The 24412-nt window shown below is 38.4% G+C and overlaps 1 protein-coding gene and 2 long non-coding RNA genes across 5 annotated transcripts in view; 1 reads left to right on the top strand and 2 right to left on the bottom strand.

The window, feature by feature from the left end:
- Positions 1 to 24412, bottom strand: part of AIG1 (androgen induced 1) — a 334033-nt gene that overhangs the window by 48725 nt on the left and 260896 nt on the right. The window lies entirely within an intron of this gene.
- LOC140526888 (uncharacterized) lies at positions 2406 to 20672 on the top strand. Its single transcript, XR_011974577.1, has 5 exons — positions 2406 to 2488; positions 8524 to 8646; positions 19451 to 19521; positions 20346 to 20420; positions 20559 to 20672. It is a non-coding gene; the product is annotated as an uncharacterized lncRNA (long non-coding RNA).
- LOC140526889 (uncharacterized) overlaps positions 2483 to 24412 on the bottom strand; it is a 146418-nt gene continuing 124488 nt past the window's right edge. Inside the window, exons 2-3 of the long non-coding RNA XR_011974578.1 lie at positions 4007 to 4073; positions 2483 to 3450 (exon numbers count right to left, since the gene is read on the bottom strand). This is a non-coding gene — a long non-coding RNA (uncharacterized lncRNA). The remainder of the gene's footprint in view (positions 3451 to 4006; positions 4074 to 24412) is intronic.

Here is a 24412-nt window from a genome sequence, read left to right as displayed (position 1 = left end):
TTTTCACTATACCTTGAACTATTCTTCAGTGGCAGTGGAAGAGTATAAGTTTCTAGCCAAATAAAAGCACGGTAACTCCAAAGTACAGAATTCTAAAGAGATGAAGTGGACTTGACTTCATCTTTAAGGACATACATGATTCCACTCGTGTTTTTGTTTTACTTATTATTTTTGAAGCTTTTCTATAGCAAGAAACAAGATGTGAAATGAATATGTCCTCATTTTATTATCACCCGAAGGTTAATCTTAATGCACTGGTCCTTGCTCAGGTAAGATGAAGCTTCAGCTAGATCCTTTAAACATGTGGAATGTATACTTATAGCACCCAGTCATATTCTATACTCTGACCCACACAGTGACCAACCATGATTCCAGAGGGCTGATGAAGAATGCTACTGTAGGTCAAGAACAAATTCCAGAACCTGAAAAAGTTTTAGAAAGAACTTTATTTTTGGTTCAGCAGAGGAGAGAGCTGAAAAAGGTGAAGCTCCCTCTTCGAGTCTCTGTGAGGTTTACATCATATAGAGTTCAAATGAAGGAACCAGCATATGAACTTCTTTATGAAGGCATTTTACTTAAAATGTATATCAGCAGTTAAGTATAAAGAGTAAATAAAAATGGTGTGAAGCCAAAGCACAAGCTATTGGGGAATCCTAAATACAAGGTTTGGGTGAACTCTAAACAAGATCTAGGTGAGCAGACCCAAAACACAAATGTTTTGGGGGGACCCAAGCTTCCCTGGAGCATTTCTGAGGCCAGCCTGACCTCTACTATAAGCTTTGAGTTAGACCAAGGGTGGGGAATCTGCTACTTCGAGGCCATATGTGGCCCTCTAGGTCTTCAAGTCTGGCCCTCTGACTGAATTGAAACTTCACAGAACAAATCCCTTTAATAAAAGTCGTTGAGAATTTGCAGGTTCCCCATCAACAGGTTATACAATTTCTAGCCACATAAAGCTAGGTTAAAATAGTATTAATAAATAAAAATTATCTCCACCACACTTCCTACCCCATGACATGTAGAATGAGACATATTTTGGCTATGACCATTTCAGGAATTGGTTTCACTTAACTGCATTTTTGTTTTGTTTTTTAAGAGAGATGGGGGGGAAAGGTAGGAAGAAAAGTAAATGAATGCTTATTGATAAAAATAATTTACAAAAGCTTACAGCACCCCCAAAGAAGTCATTGTCCTAGGAGCTGAAATTTGGAGAAAACATGGGCGATTCTAAGTGATCTTTTGAACTGAATTAAGTGCAAGAGGCTTACTACTAGTTCCTAATAACCATTTTGAGCTTGTCTTATTCATTGGATTATAAGATCCTTTAGGGCAGGGACTTTCTTTTGCCTCTTTTTGTAACCCCAGTGCTTTATTCAGTGCCTGGCACAAAATAGGCACTTAATAAATGTTTATAGAATCAAACTGAATTATGGAGAGACATCTGGCAGTTTTAATTCCTTTTACCTGCTCATAAGCCAAGAGAGCACCTTTGTTCTATCTGTGGTGTGATGTTCCAGAGCAAACTTCTGAAGTTGCTGTTTACTCAATGAAGTTTTTCAAACATTCATTGGTATTAGAAATGGAAACAGGTGGTAGATATGCCTTGGCGAGAAAAAAAGATCTTTGGGAGATCAAACAGTACAGCTTTGGAAGAATTTATTGTTTATTTTCATAGAAAAAAAGAACAAAATTACTTGAGTAGGAAATAATAAAACAGTGAAAAACCTCTGGTTCACAGATGTAACACTACTCTGCATAACTCCTGAGTTTTAAAATATTAGTAATTAATGTCTGGCATTCAGAGAATGTCAGGTGGGTAATACAGCACTTAGGGAAGTTTTCTATTTTTTCTTTCAACAGCTTTTTGGTGGTGGTGTAGCTGCCTTTTGAATGAAATCATGGGGGAATTTACATTTCTGCTATTTTAGAGGTATGGACAGGCTACAATCCATGATAAATAAGTAATTACAAAGATGTGATTTAAATGTACAAGCAAAGAAATATATAACAAATAAAAAAAGGACCACAAAAGTGATCCAATGGACATCTTGCATCTCACATTGGTAGCCTTTGTGATATTAGCAGAAGCAAAGAAGATTTTCAATATGTTGCACAGACCTCCCCTAGCCCTACCCCCACCCATGAGGCAACCAAGTCCCAGAGAGATAAGAGACTTGTTCAAAGTCCTCCTGCTGATTAGTAGTAGAAGTGGGACTAGAACCCAGTTATCCTGACTCCCAGTCCAGCGTGTTCTCCATTTCTCCCTTTTCTGATTTTTAATGAGTTCAGATAACCAATGTGAATATTCTTCAGTTGTTCAGGCAACTATCCAGCTTGTTGGCTGATGATCTTGCTGTCCTTCAGATTTCGTAATTAGAAGGAACTTTGAATAAATTCCTGATGCCAAACAGTAAATCCGCCAGGAAAATGCAGTCACAGTCTTCAAATGGACAAACAATTTTTACCATCACCAAAAAAGCTGTTCAAGGTATTTATCTCATCAGTTAATGAAAATTGTATGGAAGAATTGGGAGGGTGGGAGACTGGGGTTTGGGTAGGTAGAGGAATGGAGGAGCCCATCCAAGTTCCTTGGAGCTAAAGAGCATATATATACTCCAAAAAAACAAGGTCATAATGAAAATTACAGGTTGCCCCAGCCAAAGAATTCATCAGGAAGGAACCAGCATACAGTTTCTAAGTGTCTCCATACTTAGGAAGGCTGGTTCTTGGAATACAGACACTGAGTGAGACTCTACTTGAATGCTTTCAAGCTTGGCAGGCTCTAGGAGAGTTTATGTTTTTCAGGGATAGCTTTCAAGAATCCAGGGTCACTTCTACACTAAAATGAAGTATCAGAGTGGGACTTATCAATAATATTATTACATCAATAATATTATTACATAGATTGATATTATATATTATATATTATAGCTATTCCTAATCACTGTTTGAGAAGAGTTTGTTTAATGACCTTATACAGTTACTTAATTGTAACTTCAACACTACTCAGTGAGGTTCTGAGTGGCCCTAGAGAACTAGGGACATTGTACAGTAATTGTAAATTGGCTAATTTAAACTAACAATCAGGACTGTGCAAAGATGAAACCTTGGAATGTAATGGGTTCTACCTCCTGAGAGTTCTGAACACTTGTCAGATATGTGATAGAAGGGATTCTTGTATAGGTCCAGAGTGGAGATCATTCCTGATGCTCCTTCTAACTGAGATTCTAAGATAAACATATATCCTCAGTCTTTCACCATTTCACATTTGTAAACTCACAGAAAAAGCTGCAACAGCTTGAGGGTCTAATGTTATACATCTTCAGGTATCAGTATGACATCAAGAATTAACTTCAGATTTAGAGCATTCCATGGACATAGATCTTTCTCCTTCCAAGGAGAAATCCTCCAACTTAGTCACTGTATGGGGAGAAATCCAGGCAGTCACACCTAGAGGGGAGTTGGGAGAGGGTTACATCTGTACTGTGTGTAAAAAAAAAAACCCAAAGAGGAAATCTGCTAGATTCTGCTTGCCCTGAAGAGGCACTGAATTTGTTGCTTATCAATGACTGAGCTAACTATCAATTAGTCTTAAGACAAAAATATTTAGAGGAAAAAATCCTGATCTTGATCATATGTTCTTTCATAAGACACATTCTTCTTCTTCTGAGTAAATCCAGGTAGTAAAAAGAGTACCCTTGCACACAGTAAGTGCTCAGTAAATATTTCTTTAATTTCATTGAATGACATTTCAAAACAGCAATGTTAAAGGAAAGTGGCTAGAATGTACTCAGTACTAAATTCTAAGCCTTAGTCTGTTAGCCTCAGTCATATACTTTCTAGTTTCTAGCTGACTCAGACAAATGACTAATATGGACTCAATCAGTATAAAGAAGACTAGGAAGTCATGGGAGAAACAGTTCTATGATAACTTTGCTCACAAACTGTTCCTTGTCTTGCTGACCTGCTGCCTGATTTCATCTTTTAAATTTCTTAAGAAAGGTACCAGATTGGAAGCTGGAGATTATGAGATTCTGGGTCTCTCCAGGATCTGGAGCTAGCAGTCTTGGTGCCTGGAGAAGGAAGCAAAAGTAGGATCAGGGCAAGAAGCTCCAGATGGGCTCTCAAATCAGCAGCGTATTGGGAACCCTTACCCTACCACCTACAGGAGGAGATCCTAGAACTGCCATCTGGTAGCTTTCTAGTCTACCTAATTATTCTTGCTAAGTAGTTACTATTCTGCTGAGAGAGTTAAATTCCTACCAGAATATAAAATTGCATAATCCTTAAAATAACTATATAAAATGTTTCTATTTTCTAAATTTTGTTGCTCTTGGGTAGAGACCTTTCTTATATCTAGCCCTAGTCTCTTTACATCAGAATAACAATTATAACTTTTTTAGTACTTACTATGTGCCAGGTGCTGTGTTAAGTGCTTTACAATTATTTTCTAATTTGATGCTCACAACAACTCTGGGAGGTAGGTGTTATTATTATCCCCATTTTACAGGTTAGGAAACTGAGGCAGATAGAGGTTAAGTGACTTACCCAAGGTCACACAGCTAATAAGTTTCTGAGGTCAAATATGAACTCAGATCTTCTGAACTCCAGGCCCATCATACCACCTAGCTACCCTAGCTAAGTGTGACACTGAGATTCCAAGCTGGGTGACTAGGAAGATGATGGTACTCTTGATAGTAATAGGGAAATTCAGAAGAGTATATTCCAGGCACAGGAGAGGTATATGCAAAGGCATAGAAGCAGGCAATGACTAGGCCAAGGAGTACAGACTTTGGCAGATCTCATCCCAAGCTGGAAAGACTTTGAGTATGGGCCCAGGGATGGCAGTTTCCAAGGAACAGTTGGGCTAGGTTCAAAGAAACTCATCACCAGGTGGCTCACAGGTTGATGAATGTTTTAGCCTTGGAAACTCTAAAAGATTATTTATTAAATCATAGAGAGTTGTAACTGTTTTGGACAGGGAGAATCTCTATACGGATTAAATCACACATCCACAAAGAATTAGAATCTCAACAAAAACTTATTTAAAGTGACTAGGGGATGATGCTTGAAAAAAGAAGAACCAGTCACAAATCAGGGACTGAGCTTCATCTTTGGAAGAGCATTCCAATTTCCTAAGGAAACTGCAACTGACTGGATGTAGGGTCGGGAAGGGAGGAGGGGAGGCATTGAGGGAGAAAGGGAAGAATTAAGGATGAGTCCAAGGTTTAGAATATGAGTAATTAAAAGGCTGTTAGTGCTTGAAAGAGAAGTTTGGTGGAAGACTGCCTTCAGAGGGGAAGACAATGAATTTACATTGGTGTCATTTTGACCTCAAAAAGTTTGTTCCTTGGACATAATGGATGGAAGGGTTGGGTTGGCCAGAGTGACTGGCCTATTGATGCTCTTCTAAAGGAAGGTAACATAAAAAAGTATGAACTGGCTTGGTGTCTGATAAATGTAAGGAAACAGAGGAGGTGGAATTCTGGCTGTATTGAAGCCCCTCTTCCCTTGCGACCAGAATAGGTAGGAAGCCATCTGAAAGCGCAACTTACTCTGCTTCCCCTTGATTTTCCCACCTTGCATCCAGCTCCTAAGAAGAAGAGATGACTTCTTCACCTTCCACTTTTCCACTCTCCTTTTCCCCCTCTAACAACCACAATAGCAGCTGTCCCCTTACTCCCAGTCTCTTCCAGACCCATATTATACTTAATCTGTTATCCCTATGTTCACCCTCTAAGACCAAAGAGAATGAACACATGGGGATAGGGATAGGATTAAGGGTAGAAGTGGAGAAAAGGAGATATGGAGAATAGAGAAGTGAAAAAGCATAATGGTTGTTTGTATTTTTAACACCTTAAGGTTTACAAAGTACTTTCTTCACAACCCTGAGAAGGAAGAAATAATAAAATTGATATTTCTTTAGAGTCATAAGGTTTGCAAACCAGTGGGGTAACACATAATTTCATTTGATCCTCCCAAACAACCCTGAGAGGCAGGCATTGCTGGTATTATTATTATTATAATTTAACAAATGAGGAAACAGAAGCAAATGGTTACAGTGCTAGTAAATCTCAGAGATGAGATTTGAACTTGTGTTTTCCCAAGTCTAACACTCTATTCAATGCTATACTATGTAAGCTTTCTTACTCCCATTTCAAAAATGGAAAATATTGAGGCTCAGGGAGGTAAATGATTTGACTAGGATCAACCAAGAATGATGGGGTGGGTAGGTATATGGTAGGGTACTTTGGTGGTGAAGTGGATAGAGCATAGGGCCTGGAGTCAGGAAGACCTGAGGTCAAATCCAGCCTTAGACATTTATGTGACCCATGACAAGTCATTTAACTCTATTTATCTCAGTTTGCTCATCTGTAAAATGAGCTGGAGAAGGAAATGGCAAACTACTCCAGAATCTTTGCCAAGAAAATGCCAAATGGGGTCACGAAGGGTAGGACCTGACTGAAACAAGTGAACAGTAACAACAGGTATATGACTATTCTTTTACGCTGAATGCAAAAAACTTGAAAAAAGCCACATTCGGAGCTCCCCACCCTAAAATGAAATGTAAATGTTTCAGGATAAATAGATGTTGTTGTTTTCTAATGTCACAGGAATAAATAAGAGATATTTGCATGTGGGACTCTACTAGGTGCTAAGAAAACTGGGCATAGTTATGTTCTGTCTTCATTTGTAATAAATAGTATTTATAAAGTGCTTTAAGGTTTATAAAGTACGTTACAAATATCCAAATAATCTCACAACCACTTTGGGAGAAAGGGAGGTAGGTACAGATGTACCCATTTTACAGATGAGGAAACTAGGCCACAGATAGGTTAAGCGGCTTGCCCAGAGTCATGTAGCTAGTAAGTGTTTCAGGCAGGATTTGAGCTCAAGACTTCCTCACTTTAAGTCCTGAGCTCTATCTACTCACTGCATCACCTAGTTTCCAATCAGTAAGTTCTGAGAGAGGTGCAACTATGTCTCATAGTAAATAAGTTCTGTATATATATGACGAGGATCAAATTACAGACCATATATAACTTGACACTGAGTTAATGACACTGAACACTTTACATGAGTAACTAAGATTTGGGCTGAAGGAACGTCACATAAGTTGAGCGGATAGCTCTAACATGGGAACAACCTCACTGTAAATTCTGGGTGTAAATGTAAATTCTCCTCTTAGAGATGACAACTAGAAGCCTGGGTAGCTCCAAGACAAAGGGAGCAAGCCTGCTGTGGGCTTCTGGAAAACCATGATGCCTAGGGTTAGAAACCTGCCTTTAACTAGGAAGGGTCCTTCTTATTCCACTAATCCCATGGATAAAACAATCTGTATTTGATCAGTTCAGAAGGTGTTTTCCCCTTAACTGCGGGGTAGATACTCTTGTTGGGGTTCTTGTTCCTGCTCTTTTTTGGTTAACATAGGACATCTTGTCTCAACAACTGAGATATTTTCTGCTTTCTCCACAAATTAGATGCAGCTTTCTCCTATCGTGGATACCTTACCCTCTTATGGGCTAAGATGATTTTATATTGATTCTGGATCTTTTCTGAGATTGTCAAGACATTTTTGCTACCTATTCTCAGGAATGTATACATAGCCCATCAACAGTTCTTATAGCTAATCAAAGCACAGAGAAATACCCTTTCTAGACGGCAGTTTCATCTAAATAACCGGGTATTACCGTGGTGACCTAGAAGTGAATAACTAAATGAAAATAAACACATAAATCAAAACAAAACAAAACTTTACACTTAGAGGGCGCTTTAGGGTTACAAAGCCCCCTACATAAGTTTGCATTTGATTCCTACTATAAGATAGTGCAAAAGTAAGCGTGACATAGTAAGTATTGCCATCTTCCTTTGAAATTATAAAATTTTAATTAAATTATGTACTCAAGTTGCATGCAACTATCCATCACTGAATAAACATTTATTAAGAGACCATATGGGCCAGGCACTGTGCTAAGTGCTAGGGACGTGAAAAGAGCCCACATGGGGGAGAAAACATACAAACAAATATACACAAAGCAAGCTATTTCTAGGATAAATAAGAAATAATTAACAGAGGAAATAATATAAGCACTAGAATTAAGTTGCAGAGCTTCCATTTTCTAATTCCTGGTTCAGGGTTCTATCTGCATTGCTAACTATAATCTGTGGCAAAAAGATGTTATCTACAAAGCTGCTGGAAGGTAGATTAAAAGCTTAAAATGAGCACAAAACCCCAAGATATAATAATAACAATGAAGAAAGGAGGAAAGAGGTTGTTGCTGGTTCCTGAAAAAATGCTGTTAGAAGAAGTGTTACAGAGGGTACCTACTTCCATGGGAACAATATCATAAATGATGTAAGTGGGGGGTTGACTGAGTAATTTTTTATTGCTTTGTGTCTTTACAATGGGGTGTGATTATAACGTATTTAGGATGTCACTGTGCAACAATAGTGGTTGAGGTTTCCTTTCAATTGTTTTTTTCCCCATATTGTTCCTTTTCTTGATTTTTTTTTTTTTTGTAGGATTTGGAGTGAGAAAAACCTGAGTTCAAATTTGACTTTGGATACTTACTAGCTGTGGAACTCTGGGCATGTCTTTCTGTCTGCTAGAACTTCATCTGGTTGGCTTGTGCATCCTCCTTAAAAGTAGGTTCTACGAAAAACTATGCAATCAGAGGCAGGAGCCTGAAGGAAAGAGGGGACTTCTGCAGTCAGAGTGCTAGGGCTGAAGTGATCTTACAGTATGAAGCTGTTTCTGGGACATGATGAAGTTGAAGGGAATATAGTCAAGTGAGAAATGAATAAATGCCCTCTGAGGAGGATTTATGAGAGAATATAAACAACAGTCTTGCAGGATAGCCATGCAAGGATGATTTATAATTTATAAGCCTGGAAGGAAAAGCCATACTGAAGAGCTCAGAGGTCCAGTGGAATAGTGAAGGTGTGAGGAGAAGTGCTGTTTTGTGAGAGCAATCTGCACTTACTAGAAATGAAGATAGGAGGCAAAGAAAGCTGATGTTAGAAGCATCTCTGAAATTGTAATACTTCAATTAATGAGAAAATGAGATTTGACTAACAGAATTGCATTTACATACTTTTCAGAAATATATCTGACCTGCTTCCCAAAGATTCAACTGCAGATACATTTCAGCAAAACTTGCTATCTGATGAGTTCCTGTTAAGTGAATATTATTTTCCCATTTCCTTCTACCATAATATTGGAGTTATATTTTACTGAGGGAAAAAATTAGGTCCTTAAATATAGTATAATCTCATTTAGGAATCCAATAGACTTGTTAAAACCACACATTCAAAGGAACAATTGTAACTTTCTGATTAAAATATTCCCCTTTGGGATTCCAAAAAGTCAGGTGAGATCATCAGAATTAAGGGTGCTTCCTCTGTTCCACATTGTAAGTGGAAAATGAGATTAAATGACACCTTTATAAAACATAAAGCTGGTATACCTTTTGGAAGTTTAAGTAATCAGTAATGTACTTTACCACAAGACTACATCATCTCATCACACTCTTCCATTGTAGTCTGTGCATGCCACAAGGAGTCTGAAGATGCCCTACTTATCTAACAAAGGCAGTGATTTCACATGGTTTTAATTTACCATTGTTTATGATAAAATAAATGTTATTTTGATTGATTGGCAAAAGTCTAGAAGCAGCAATAAAGGCAATTATGTTTGACATGGAGACATTATAAAATCTATAACTCGATCCTTTAAAGGCTGGTTTGAAATGTCCAATTTGACTTATGGGAGCCAGTTCTAATGCTGCTTCATGCAAAAAGCATTAGGTTAATACTAGAGCAGAGTTATGTTGCCAAATGAACATGCACTGGCGTAATTAATCAAGAATATTTCAGAAACGAATCGTCTCCAAGAGGTTATTGATTTACTGTCATGACACACTTTCCTTCGGGGGTGTGATGATGCTATGGAGCTGAGAAGTCCTGGCATGTATTTTTTAGTGACTAAGCCTTGATCTATCTTCCTGGATGATTGCCATCCATGCATTGACATCTGCAACCACTCATGTTTGACAGCCTCATGCCTGAGCTTGGTGGCTTCCAAGTTGATTAGGATTAGAACAGAGGGCCTTTGAATACTCTGGGTTTAATGGAAAGCAGATAACCATGGGGGTCTCAAGAGGCTGCCTTACTCCTTGCAAATGGCATCCCATTAGCGGTGCATGCACATATATACACTCCCTCATATGCACATGTTTCGAATGGGAGCCAGTTTAGTTTTAACCTTCAAGGCATCCTTGTCAGTCAGCCCTCTTTTGATTAAAAGCATTTACAGAGACACTTTATTAAATACTTACTAAGCAGTTGCAACTTAGCCATTCTTCACAGCAGATTCCGTGAGGAAGGTGGGATGAAGTCACTAAACCACAGAGTCGTCGAGTGCCTTCCCAGAGGTCACAGAGAATGTCAGTGGACAGGTTGACTATTAAGCTCAAAGGTCTCAGATCTTGGCTTCTCATAGCTCAGAGCCCTATTCCTTATTCCAAGTCTTTTTCTTCCATTGCACAGAAGATAAAATGACATATTTACGAGCAGAGTGCATTTTTGATCACCCAGGTCAGGGTGAGCTTATTCTGCATATCATGAATGGGGATGCTGTTTAGAACTGAGCATCATCTGTCAATTCAGGGTCCAACTTAAATACATCCTGTTACAGCTTAAGCTCACTTCTTTTTATTTGATATAGCCTTATCATGGACAATTGATACTCCATACTGATGCCTATAGTTATGCCTCCCCATTGTTGTCTTGTCTCCGGGCTTTGAAAACTTCCTCCATTTCTGCCTGTTGCATGCTTTGACTTGGTCAGTATTGAAGAGGCACCATTCTCAATATGTTACTTAAGATACGGGCTCCTCATTTGGACTTCATACTCTGAGAAATGCTTGATGACTGCTGAGTAAATAACAAGGTTTATTTCACTCTGTCTATGGGTTATACACTTTGCTTAGCTATACATCAACAACAGACATGGGTTGCCTATAACTCCAAGATTCTCATTCATTCCATTATATATCCTTGTAGTGCACTGATACAACCACTGAGCAGGACATCAGTTGACCTGGGTTTGTAATATTGTAGGATAGAGATAAGATTTGTGATTCATTAGTAAAGAGAATTCCTGATCATGAAATTTCTTCTATGGAGGTAGGTGGGTACCTTCTCTGGAAATCATAGTCTTAGAGAATCTGGCCAAGGCACTGAGCACTGGACTTGGAGTCAGGAGAATATGAGTTCAAATCTAGGCTCAGACACTTACTAGCTGTGTGTCTAACTTAACCTCTGTCTGCCTCAGTTTCCTGAACTGTAAATGGGGATAAAAATAATATCTGCTTCCTAGAGTTGTTGTGAGGATCAAATCAAATGAGATATCTGTAAGACACCTACAAATGTTTGGCACATGGTAGGCACATAATCAATGATTGTTTCTTTTTCCGCCAAAATGATCTGCCCAAGGTCACAAAGCTAATATATATAAGAGATCACCCTCCATCTGAAGCCAGCCCTCTATTTTATTCACTATGCCATATTGCTTCTTCATAGGATCATAAGATCATAGATTTAGAACTGGAAGAGACTAAGAGGTCATTAAATCTGGCCCTTTCATTGTACAGATAAGAAATTGAAGTCCCAACAAGTCAATGACCTGGCCAAGGTAGTAAGTGATAAATCTGGGACTCAGATTTAGGTCCTTTAGCGTTCCAGTCCTGGTTTGGCCACTGATTGTGTGTCCTTGGCTGTCACTCTCTCCTTGTGGGTCTCATTCTCCTCATATGTCAAATCAATAGGCCTGATCTCTAAGGTTACCCTAAGCTTGTAAATCTGTGGTTACCTTTCATGCATGTCAGTATAATGCTTTAAAAAAATTAATATCCGCTCTGTCTGAGTAGTGTATCTGTCTGATATACTTAGAGGAATAGGGCTAATTGGAGCAAAGTTTACCATGAGAACTAGCTGGAGGCCTGGAACTAGAATACTGGCAATTAAAGGCACTCAGACAACTAGTGGTGTCCACCTCTTTCCAAGGCCAGGGGCTGTGAGTTTATTGGCACTGATATTTTATGGAGATGCATTTACCTGAGAAGGGTAGTAGACTGATTGAGATCTGCAAACAAACTTCTTTCTTATTCCCTGGCTTTATTGTGATAAAATCATGGTAATGCAATGTGCAGTCATTCCTGGCTGATAATCCCACTTGCCTTGAAATGGTACAGCATTTTTTATTAACTAAAGCATAGTCACTACAGCATGTCCTTTAAAGCCAGTTACCATTCTATAGCTTCTCAATTCCTTGGCCAAATAAGTAAGATATGTATGGCTGAACTACAGCCTGCTATATCCATCTCTCCCAGTCTTTGGTCGTGGGGTCAAAACACTAAATGTCCTTTTTCCTGGCTTATCCAAACTCAGAAAAAAGCCCAACTCAAATTCAGAAAATCTATCCTTCTTGGGAAATGGGGGCAGCATGCTTGAAAAAGGTGGTCCAGGGAGTCAAAATTGCCTTGGGCAATTAGTTCAGAAAGTTGTCATCCAGGATCAGCAAAATATTATTTGTGTCCCTTTAATAACAGCTCATGGAAATTCTAGTTTAAAGGTATTTTCACCTTTGTGGCTGAAATTTCCTTAACCTCATCAATACAACCTGATAAACATAACTAATCTGCGCAAGACAGGCTAGCACAATTAGACTTTGCACCTTCAAAATGTTACATATGAAGTGGCATTCCTCTTCCTCCTTTTTCTTGCTTTAATTCTTCTTTCCCTAGTGTCATGAGTTTCAGTGACAACCACAACTTCATGGTCATTGCTTGTGGTGACCTCTCTAGAATATGATTAATACCCAGTAAGTGGTGGATTTACCTAGGCCAAGACAGTGAAGAAGCTGAAAATGAGAAGTGGAAGATGTTCACCTCTTTCATAGGAGAGTTGTTAAGATTAGTGCCTGGCCCTTTGGAACCTATGGAGATGGCACCGGATACGATCACAACCATCTGTTTCAAAGCGTGAAGCACAATATTGCCAGTCTGAGAGTAGCAAGAGAAGAATGAAGGAGTTGTGGCCCACGATAAAAATGGAAATGAGAAAATCAAGCAGGAATAGCCACTGTGTATTCTTAATCAGGCAAGTAAGCAGATATTAAACACCTATTATATACCAGGCACTACATAATCCTGGGCAAGTAACTTAATCCTGTATGCCTCCATTTCCACAGCTGTAAAATGACCTGGAGTATTTTTGCCAAGAAAACCAGTGCAAAATTAATCTAAAAGAACAAAAGGTCAAGCATATCAAGGAAATTAATGAAAAAAAAAATACAAAGGAAGGTGGCCTAGCAATACCAGATCTCAAATAATATTATAAAGCAGTAATCATCAAAACTATCTGGTACTAGCTAAGAAATAGAGTGGTGGATCAGTGGAATAAATAAATATATAAGACACAGTAATCTATCTAATCAAATAAATTAGATACATAAGACACACAATCAAACCATAACAACCTAGTGCTTGATAAACCCAAAGAGCCTAGTTTCTGGGATAAGAACTCACTATTTGACAAAAACTGCTGGGAAAATTGGAAAACAGTAGGACACTAACTAGGTATAGACCAAATCTCACACTGTATACCAAAATAAGGTCAAAATGGATTTAGACATAAAAGTTGATACCATAAGCAAATTACAAGAGTAAGGAATAGTCTATCTGTCAGATCTACTGGGGGGGGGGGGGAGCAGTTAGAAAACTCCAAATGGGATCATGAATAGTTGGACACCACTAAAACAAATGGACAATAACAGAAATGTTCCAGGCAATGGGTTAAGTATCTGCCACCTAGATTGTTTACTGGACCAGTATTTGTTCCAAGGACAAAATATTTTTATGTTTGAAAGCAATCCAAAATGGAATCAGGTTGGTGGACACCCCCATCTCCATTTCCAAATACATGGAAAACGCTAAAGATCTCAGCTTCAAGTATTAGCAAAGTTAAAGGAGGAAGAGTAGGAAAAGAATGATGAAAACGTATATAATCACAAAAGGTATGGATAAGACCAACAATGTATCTAAGAGATGCTAGTGTATTAGAATCTGGGGGTAATACCATTTGGAACTTTAAAAAGGTAAGGTTAGCACAAATAAAGGAAGTACTTTTTCCCACAGGTGGCACTATACTTCTGAAACATATTGCCCATGAATAATACTCCAAGTATAAACAATATATGGGACATATTACCCCAAGAAGTTGCATAGGCTGAATAAATAGATTCAAGGAAGGCTTTGCTATAAATTCATGGCTGATGGATGGAGCAGGTGACACTAGGATATCTGAACTTTAATCTTTCAGGCTGATGACAATTAGGTCAAATATATTCTTCTCCTATACTTCCATTGGTACTACTGCCAGAGATTGAACATTGAACATGCTCTGATTCAGTATGGCAATTCTGTTCTTTCATCCCATCATTAATAAAAAGTGACATTTATATAATTCTTCAAAGTTTGTAAGATACTTTACAGGTATGAGCTCATTTCAACCTCAGAACAATTGTGTGAGGCAAGTACTAAGATATTATTCTCATTTTGTAGATGAGGAAACACGGATAAGTTAGGTATCTTGCCTTCTATCTCATAGTTAGCATTTTTAAAGGCAAGATTTGAATCTAGGTCCTTTTAAAAAATTCAAATATAGTACTTTAGTCTTTCTAACATTCATTCACTCCTTCAGTATTTATTAATGAAGTGTGCTCAGTTTTAAAGGAGACTAAACCCTTGACACTCTGGCTTTAGCTTAGCCTTCTAGGATTATTATACGTTACTCTTTCAGAGAGTTTTCAGGTCTCTTTGACCTGCTTGCTGTCCTCTGAACTTGACATTCCATCTAGTGTTTCCATGCCTTGCATGCATGCTAATGTATTACCTCTGTCTTGTAGAATCACTAGCTTCTTTCCAGTCTCTACTTACATGCCACCTGCTCCAGGATCTGTTTCCTGGATGCACTGATTATTAGCATTTTCTTGTATGTTTTTATCTGTGTATATGTTGTATCCAGTGGTATTCTGGTAAATGTTTAAAAAGAGGATCTCCATGTAAAAAAAAAATGCAAGACACATTTTTAAGTTAATCTGCATTATTAATATTTTCTACATTACTTAAGTCCAGAACACCAACAATCAATTAATCCTTGATTTGTATAGTATTTGCTTATGTCTGAAGTGTAAGTGCTCACACTGAAAATTTAACAATTGGCTATTGTGAGCAGGTGTGAGCTGGCTTCTGCACACCCCTGGCTGTATCTCTTTAGCAGAGTGAAACTCCCTGAAAACAGAGACAGTTTTAAATTTTGCCCTTATATTTTCAGCACCTTGTACAATGGCCCCCAACAGATGCTTAATAAATGCTTACTGGATAATAAAACAAGCAAGATATGATTTCTACCTTCAATATGTCCAACCAGTTTTTCTCCTGAGCTCCAGTCACACAGCACTAAATGCCTAGTAGATATTTCAGATTGGATATCCATAGACAGTTCAATCTAAATGTATCCAAAACAGAATCCAACCCTCATTCAAACTTCTCTCTTTCTGTCAAAGGGACCAGCATCCTTCTAGTTGCCTAGATTCACAACCTCAATATCATCCTTGACTTCTTATTCTCTCTCACCTTATAAATAAAATTAGTCATCAGATTTTATTACTTCTGCCTCAACAATATCTCTCACACACATCTCCTTCTTTCTATATTCACTTGGTTTTCCTAATTCAGGACGTCAGAATAGCCTCCTAAAAGGTCTCTGCTTCAAGTTTCTTACAATTCCACTCCATTCTCCTATACAGCCACAAAAGTGATTTTCCTAAAGCCACAGGTCTGACCACATTGCTTTCCTTCTATATAAATTCCAATGGCTGTCTATTGTCTTCATGATCAAATGTAGATTCTCCTGTGCTCCTGTTTGACTTTTAGAGCCTTTTTAAAGCCAGTCCCAAACTATCTTTCTGATCTTGTTAAAGAACACTCCCTTTCTTTCACTCTGAGGTTTGCCTGGATTGACCTTCTCTCTGGGTTTTACCCATCACACTCAATCTCCCATCTTTATAAAGATACCCCCTATGTAGAATGAACTCTGTCCTCACCTTCACTTCTTTGAATCCTGTATTTCCTTCTAAGCCCAGCTCAAGCATCATCTCATAAAGACTTTCCTAATTCCCTCTTAGCTGATAGCAAAAATTACTTTGTATTTACTTTCTATCAAGGAATATCAGACTTGATATTTTTTGGGCTCAAAGATCACTGCAGATGGCAACTTTAGTCACAAAATTACAAGATGCTTGCTCCTTGGAAGGAAAGCTATGGCAAATCTGGAGAGCATACTAGAAAGCAGAGACATCACTTCACCAACAAATGCCTACAGTGTCAAAACTATGGTTTCTGTAGTAGCGATGTGTGGCTGTGAGAGTTGGAGTATAAAGAAAGCTAAGCACCAGCAGAATCAAACTGTGGTGCTGGAGAAGACTTTTGAGAGTCTCTTGGACAGCAAGGAGATCAAATAAGTCAGTACTTAAAGAAATTATTTCAGACTATTCATTGGGAGGTCAAATACTGAAGCAGAAACTTAAATACTTTGGCTACTTAACGAGAATATGGGACTCTTTAGAAAAGGTTCTGATGCTGGGAAAGCTTGAAGGCAAACGGAAAAAGGGATGGTATGGGATGAGATGGGTAGATATTATTATGGAAACAATGAACATGAACTTGGATAGACTTGGAGAGATAGTGGAGGATACTGGCATGCTATGGTTCAAGGGGTCATGAAGAGCTGCATATAACTGAACAACTAAAATGGACATAAACATGTGTATATAAAATATACATATTATCTATGCCACATGTTGTTTCCCCTTCCCCTCCACAATAGAATGTAAGCTCCCCCAAGGCAGGGACTGTTCCATTTTTGTCTTTCTATTCCCAGTATCTAGCACAGTGGATGGCATATAATAGGCTCTTAATGATAAATGTTTGTTGATGAAGGGGGGAAGCGTATTCTTAGATTTTCTTTAGGGCTAAGTGTGATCATTATAATTTTTTATTGTTTAGTTGTTGGTGTTATTGCACTTTCCTTTTATATTGTTACAAGTACAACACACATTGTTTTCCTTGTTTGGCTTACTTGTTTAGCATCAATCCCTATGTATCCCCACGTTTATTCATATTCATCATATTTATAGTTTCTTATTGTCCAGCAATATTCTGTTATACTCATGTACCACAATCCTTTAATATATTCTCCAATCAATGGACATATGTTTTGTTTTTGACCATCTTAGATGACTTCCTTTCAGTATCTTCAGTGAATACTCTAGCTGGTTTCTTCTATTTCATCACCAACAGACCAGTACAAAGAAATGAGATTTCATGCCAAGGCAACACTCAATGATTATTCAATTAATGTTGTAGAGAACCTGCAAATGCGTTATCCTTTCTGGTAGGAACTGCCATTTTAAGGGTTGCCTTCAGAACCCTGAGTGACAGTCTTCTTCCCTCTTGTCTCTGCAATCCATACATGTGATTATCGTGTTTTACTTTATACAGTTCTTTAAAAACCGCAAGGCATTTTCTTACCATATCATTTTGAAGAAGTCAGAGCACATACTATCTCTGTTCTACAAATGAGGAAACTGAGGCTCAGGGAGATAAAATGCTCATGGTTATGTGGACATTCAGTTACCACTAGAGAAAGTATTCACACCCAGAACTTCAGACTTCAGGTCCAGTTTTCTTTCCACTATACTTAAAATTGAGGGAGAACCTGGATGCTCTGCAGATATACATTGGAGAAAGAAGATATAACTTTACTTCTAACACTGCAGAAAACCATGATAACTGTCTTCAAGTATTTGAAGGAATGTCATGGGGAGGCAGAACACTTTGTTGTACTTGGCTCCAAAAGACAGAAATAGGAACAATGATTGGAAGTTTTGAAGAGACAAATTTAGATTCGATATAAAGAAGTTCCTCACATTTAGAATTTTTCCAAAGTAAAGCATACTGCATGAAGACATGGAGGGTACTCCCTCACAGAAAGCTCTTTAAGCAAAGCCTGGATGACCACTTATGGAATGTCTCACTGACTGCCTTTGAGATCTCTTCCAATTCTGAGGCTAAGAGCCTTACTGACTTTTTAAAAGTTATGGAGAAGACTAAGTACAGGTTCCAAAGAGAACAATGATACAATAAAGGCCCCATATAAACAAAAGTATTAATAATAAGGGTAATAACATTAATATTATTATTCGCTCAGTTGTTGTTCAATCATTTCCAAGTCTCTGTCATCCCATTTGAGATTTTCTTGGCAAAGAAACTAGAGTGGTTTGACATTTCCTTCTCTAGCTCATTTTACAGATGAGGAAATGGAGGCAAACGGGATTGAGTAACCTGTCCAGAGTCACATAGCCAGTTCTGAATTTATGTCTTCTTGACTCTGGGCCCAGTGCTTTACCCACTTCATCACCTAGTCACCCATCATTATTATTATTATTTGGTAGTATTTACATAGCACTTACTATATACCAAACACAGTGCTAAATGCTGGGGGTACAAAAAAAGAAAATTCCTACCCTCAAGGAGCTTACAACCTAATGGGGGTTGTAACAACACACAAAAGGAACTGAAAAGTTGGGGTAGGTAGTGGAAGAAGATAGTGGATGAAAGGAGGTATGGCAGAAAAGTCCCAAAGTAGTGCATCCAGTTAAGAAATGAGGAGATGTTCTAAGCTGAGTTCCCTCCTTAAATGGAGATTTTGGAGTTCATAGTTCTACCTTTCAATCTGAAGGATAAAAGGTGGTGATGAGTCGGACTCTTGCAGGTTTTCCTGATAATGAGCTTTGGTAGAAAAAGTCAGAGAAGTCCTAAAGAAGCGCAGTCAGGTGAGAAGTGAGGTAAGTGCTTTTATTATCTCTATTTCACATTTGAAGAAACTGAGGCAGAGGTTAAGTGACAGAGCTAGTAAGAGTCTGATGCGAAATCTGAACTCAAGTCTTCCTGACTCTGTGTCCAGCATTTTATCCACTTTTGTAGTGGATACGAATTGGAAACAAAAGAGAAAGAGGACATTATTGACTAGGGAATGGTGAAATAATTTGTGACATATGAATATAATGGAATACTGCTGTGCTATAAGAAATAATAAATACAATGAATATAGAGTAGCATGAGAAGATTTACATGAACAGATGCAAAGTGAAATAAACAGAATCAGCAAAACACTGTATAATTTATAATGAGCATGCTTGTCCCCAAAGAATAGATGAGGAAATGCATCTCGGGAGATGAGAGGTATGAAACGTTACATACATTGTAAAAGTCAAGTGATATGTTGATTAGTTTTGCTGAACTGCTTTTTTTTTTCTCCCTTTAAGAAAACAATTTGCTACATGGCTTACCTCTCTGGGAAGGCACCTATTCTCCCCAACTCCTCCCCCCAAAAAAGGTAATGTAAAATCAAAAGCTATTATAAATTGTTTAAAAGTCATGAGAAGAGTAAAAGGTCACTTTATAGGGCTCTACTTCTTAAATATTTCAGAACAGCTACATGGCACAGTGGATAGAGTGCTATGCCTAGAGTCAGGAAGACTATCTTTCCTGAGCTCAAATCTAGTGTTAGACACTAACTAGCTCTGTGACTCTGGGCAAATCACTCAACCCTGTTTGTCTCAGTTTCCTCATCTGTAAAATGAGCTGGAGAAGAAAAGGGCAAACTACTACAGTATCTTTGCCAAGAAAACCCCAAATGAGGTCAAAGAATCAGACAAGGCAGAAACAACTGAACAACAACAAAATCAACAGCTATTGATATAAATTATTTAAAACACTCATGAGGAGAGTAAAAGGTCACTTTATAGGGCTTTATTTCAAAAATCTTTCTCCAAAGAACTAGGTAGATGGTCTTTATTGCCAAGCTTAAATTATATCCATGTTAAAGAGGAAGAAGGCTTTAGTGCATTCCTTTGGAGAGCATGGAAACAATTTATCTTGTTTGTTTCTAATGGAAGAGGATTGGCTCCAAAATCTCAATGTGAGGTCTGAGAATCTGGACTGTGGATTGCTTGCCAGCCAAGAGACGTGATCAGGTGATTGGAACAGCAGGAGCAGCCCGTGATAAAGGCAGCGCATGTAATGTATGCCCTGGCTTTAGGTTTGGAATAAATGTTTAGTCAAGATTTGATATGACTAGAAATGATTTCATGACCTTTTCTTTTAGCACGAGGCATTTTTGCTTGCTTGTTTTTATTTTTAAATTAAAACCTTTTGCAGCTCGACTCACACTAAACAAAGAGCTGACCTGGACTGTACTCCTGCCTCCAACCCTATCTCACTGTGTGACCTGGGGTAAGCCCCTTCAACTTTTTGAGCCTCCATTTCCTTATTTGTAAAACAAGGGGGTTGGAATAGATGGTCACTGATAGACTGTAGAATCTCTTCCAGCTTTGAAATTATATGACATGAGAGGATTTTTTTTTCATCTAGGGAACCAGAAAATGAAACTGACCAGGATCATATTTCATTATCTCTGGAAGAGCAAAGTGGAAAGACACAAATTCAAACAGCCTGGATGATGACAAATAAATGAGATTTTGGAAAGACACTCAGGGTTCTCAATGTGGATGAGGTTATTCAGAACAGAAGCATGATTTTTCTTTTGACGGCATTCCTTGTAAGCTTGTTTATTACTATTCATTTCCAAGGGTGGGCTCAGCCTTGTAACACAGGGTACAGCCTTGTAATTGGAAATCTGCAAGTGTCTGTACTCAGCCTCAAGGTTAACATGGGTGGCATAAATAAAAGGGAAAAGGCATCCTTCTCACAGCTCCCAAGCCTTTAATCAGACTGCCACTGTGTTCAGTGATATACTACCTTTTTCTATTTTCAGAGAAGAGCAATATACTTTAAGTCTGCCCAATGCTGTCTGATTGCTTCGCAAAAACCAATCAATAAGACCCAGGTAAAGTTTTCTGCAAGGCATATACGTCTTAGCAAGGGGTGACCAGCTGTTGTGACAGTCTGGAATAAGGCCAGTTTCCCACTGGGTAGTCCCAGAGAAATGATCCTGAACCTAGGGTTTTGTTTGGATTTCAATGGAACATAATCGGGAGACATCTGGTCCCCCACCTTGTGCTGGCTTGGCTGCAATTCCTCTACAATGGCACTGTGCACCTCCTGCGGGGTCTCCTGTGAGTGCCAGGCAGCAGCTCCCTGCCCTTCACCAACTGCCAATCAGGTTTTCACAGTGGGATCAGAAAAGGGACACACAGGGCACTGAAGATGCCTACTGAGACAGCCTTGCAAAATGATGTTTAAAATATAATTTGGGTCCCCAGTGATCCACTAAAGTTATTATTATTTTTTCACCAGCCCTGGACAAGGCAACAGGCAAGGAACAGTTATAACGATGACTTCAGAGGAAAGGTTAAATCTTAAAGAAAAGCATTTGCACATGAAGAGAAGAAAATGACCACTTTGGAGAGAAAAAGAATGAGAACAAGGAAGGAAAGGAGTGACTAAAGAATAAGTTAAAAGACAGAATATGTAGAATAGTAATGGAAAATATAAAGAATGATTAAACAAAAGGGGTGGTAAAGAAAAAAAGGGAAGAGACTATAGGGGACAGATTCTAGTTGGAAAGTAGGAAGCAGGAAAAAGAGGAATAAAGGACAAAAGCCTAGAAATCAAAGGATTAAAAGAGTGTTTTTGGAGAGTTAGGAGGGCAAGCACAGATAAATCACTGGAGGGAAAGAAAATCCAGAGAAGGGGAACAAAATGTAGAGAACAAGCAGGAAAGGCTACCCAAAGAGACTATTTGACCATATCACCTGGGACATATCAAAATGTGTGAGTAGCACACGGAGTAACTGGGGCCGTATCAAGAAGCTTTATAATACAGATAAGCCATAGAGGATATGGCTTACTGAATCTGATGGTTTTAATTTTTCCCCATGTCACACAGATATATAATAATATATAATAAAAGGGACTGAGAAGAACCAGGATTTATGGAGGAAGGAGTACAAAGTATCAGCCATCCTGGGACCCTTAAGGAAACTACACCAGGAAAAGGAGGATTCAATTCAATCGAATTCAATAAACTTTGTTTCAGCACATATTACATGCCAGATGAGCACAAAGATGAACTAAACAAGATTCACAGCTCCTGCCTTCAAGGAGCTTCCAGAATGATGAGCTAAAGAATAGGAAGCAAAAAGAGGAGGCATAAAGGATAAAATCTTGTAAGTCAAAAAAGTCAGAAATCAAATAGGTATTGGTGAAGAGAAGATGAAAATTCAATTAGAAAAATTTATTGAGCACCTACTATGTGCCAGGCAACAAAACAGAAACACTGGGAGTGTACATTAGGAGGAAAGCAGGGGAAGGATCTGATCCAGGTAAGTAAATATAATGTATGTACATATTATACAAAGTAATTTCCGGAGGTAGAGTATTACCAGTTGAGGGAATCAGGAAAGGCCTATATAGGTAGGAGGTAACACTTCAGCTGTATTTTTTAAGGAAAATATTGTTTTCTCCCCTATCTCTGCCAATAGAGGGATAAGCTATGAGCATAAATATATTCTGTTCTGTCCTGTAAGTAAAAAGGGTGCTACACAGACACAGTGCTATGAGAAACTTGAGAAGCAAGAAGCTGCTTTCAGTCTGGGTGAAATCAGATAATGATGATGATGATGATGATGATGATGATGATGATGGTGATGGTGATGATGATGGTGATGGTGATGATGACGGTAACAATAACAACTAATATTTACAGAGAGCCTACTATGTAGGCACTCTTCTAAGTACTTGACAAATATCATCCCATTTGATCCTCACAACAACCCTGTGGAGGCAGGTGCTATTATTATCTCCATTTTACAGCTGAGGAAACTGAGGCAAACAGAAATTATGTGATTTGCCTAGGGTCACACAGTTAGAAAGTGTCTGAGGCTCTTTTTGAGCCCAGGTCTTCTTAACTCCAGGTCTGCACCATCTTGCTGGTGGATCAATATGAATCTTGATTTATTTGTGATACTGCCTTGTGGCTCTGTTATCTTTCACCTTCTTCTTACCCAGAATGATCTATGAACTAACCCTAGTGAATTTTATATACAATCTCAAAGTTTCTTTCCAAAATATCCAGTGCTGTGAATTCTGGGACTGCCCCTAATCTATAGTAAAGATATTCTGTCACCATCTCTTAAAAAAGTTTAACTAGTGCAAAACGGTCACCACAATGAGAGTAAAAAACTACCTCAGCCAGCAAACATCTGACCTCCATGCCAAATGGTATTCAAGGAGAAAACTGGATTTGAATACAAGCATGGTAGAAGATTATGGTTAGCATCATTTCAGTCAGTCAATATACTATTGGTTAACCACCTTCTTTATGCCAGGCACTGTGTTAGGTGCTGGGGATACAATGAAAGGTAAAACATAATCCTCTTCCTGGAGGTGCTCACAATCTAATGAGGAGACAAGAAGCAAATAACGATGTACAAATAAGCTATATACAGGACATAGAGGAAATAGAGGGAAGACACTAGAATTAAGAGGGATTGCAAAAGTGTTCTGCAGAAGGTAAGATTTCAGTTGTGACCTCAAAAACTGAGAAGCAGTAAAGAGGAAAAGGGGGCTGCAGAAATTTTGACTTGAGGTGCAAATATCAAATCAATCAATAAACATTTATTGAGTACTTACTATGCACCAGGCACTGTGCAAAACATTCAGGATACAAACAGAGGCAAAAGACAGTCTCTGCCCTCAAGGGTATCAAACCAAGAGCAACTGCAGATGAAGGTGGAAAAAGGAACAATTTTTGAGTACTGCTAGGGTGATCCATTACCATCACGGTTCAGAGCAGAAACACAAATTTGGACCCTAACACTTTACTATTTGATGTGCTATACCCAAAATTGGAAATGGTATTTAAAATGCAATCATGGAAGGAGTAGCCAGCCCTGACCAAATACAAACAGAAGACAACCAGCTCGAGGTGACACGGAACTAGTACGTACCAAGGGGTTGTTTTTCAAAATATGTCAGATATATTCAAATATGAATGGAAAAGATTATGAACAGTATTATTATCAAAAAAGGGACCAAAAACAGAACAACAACTAGTAAACTACAGGACTACTTTCTCATCTCTGTTACAACTTCATAAGAATAATCTATATGCGTATGCATGTATGTATTTCTTGATGAACGTATGCAAATTCAAGTCAGCACAAATTTATTAAATGTCTACTATCTACAGGGCAATATTCTAGGTGACTAGGCATATAAAACAAAAAGAAAGAGTCCCTAACCTTAACAAGCCTAGATTCTAC

Source organism: Notamacropus eugenii, chromosome 2 (genome assembly GCF_028372415.1).
Source record: "Notamacropus eugenii isolate mMacEug1 chromosome 2, mMacEug1.pri_v2, whole genome shotgun sequence".
NCBI lineage: Eukaryota > Metazoa > Chordata > Mammalia > Diprotodontia > Macropodidae > Notamacropus > Notamacropus eugenii.
The sequence above is the reverse complement of the archived record's forward strand: the minus strand, read 5'-3'. Positions and strand labels throughout refer to the sequence as shown.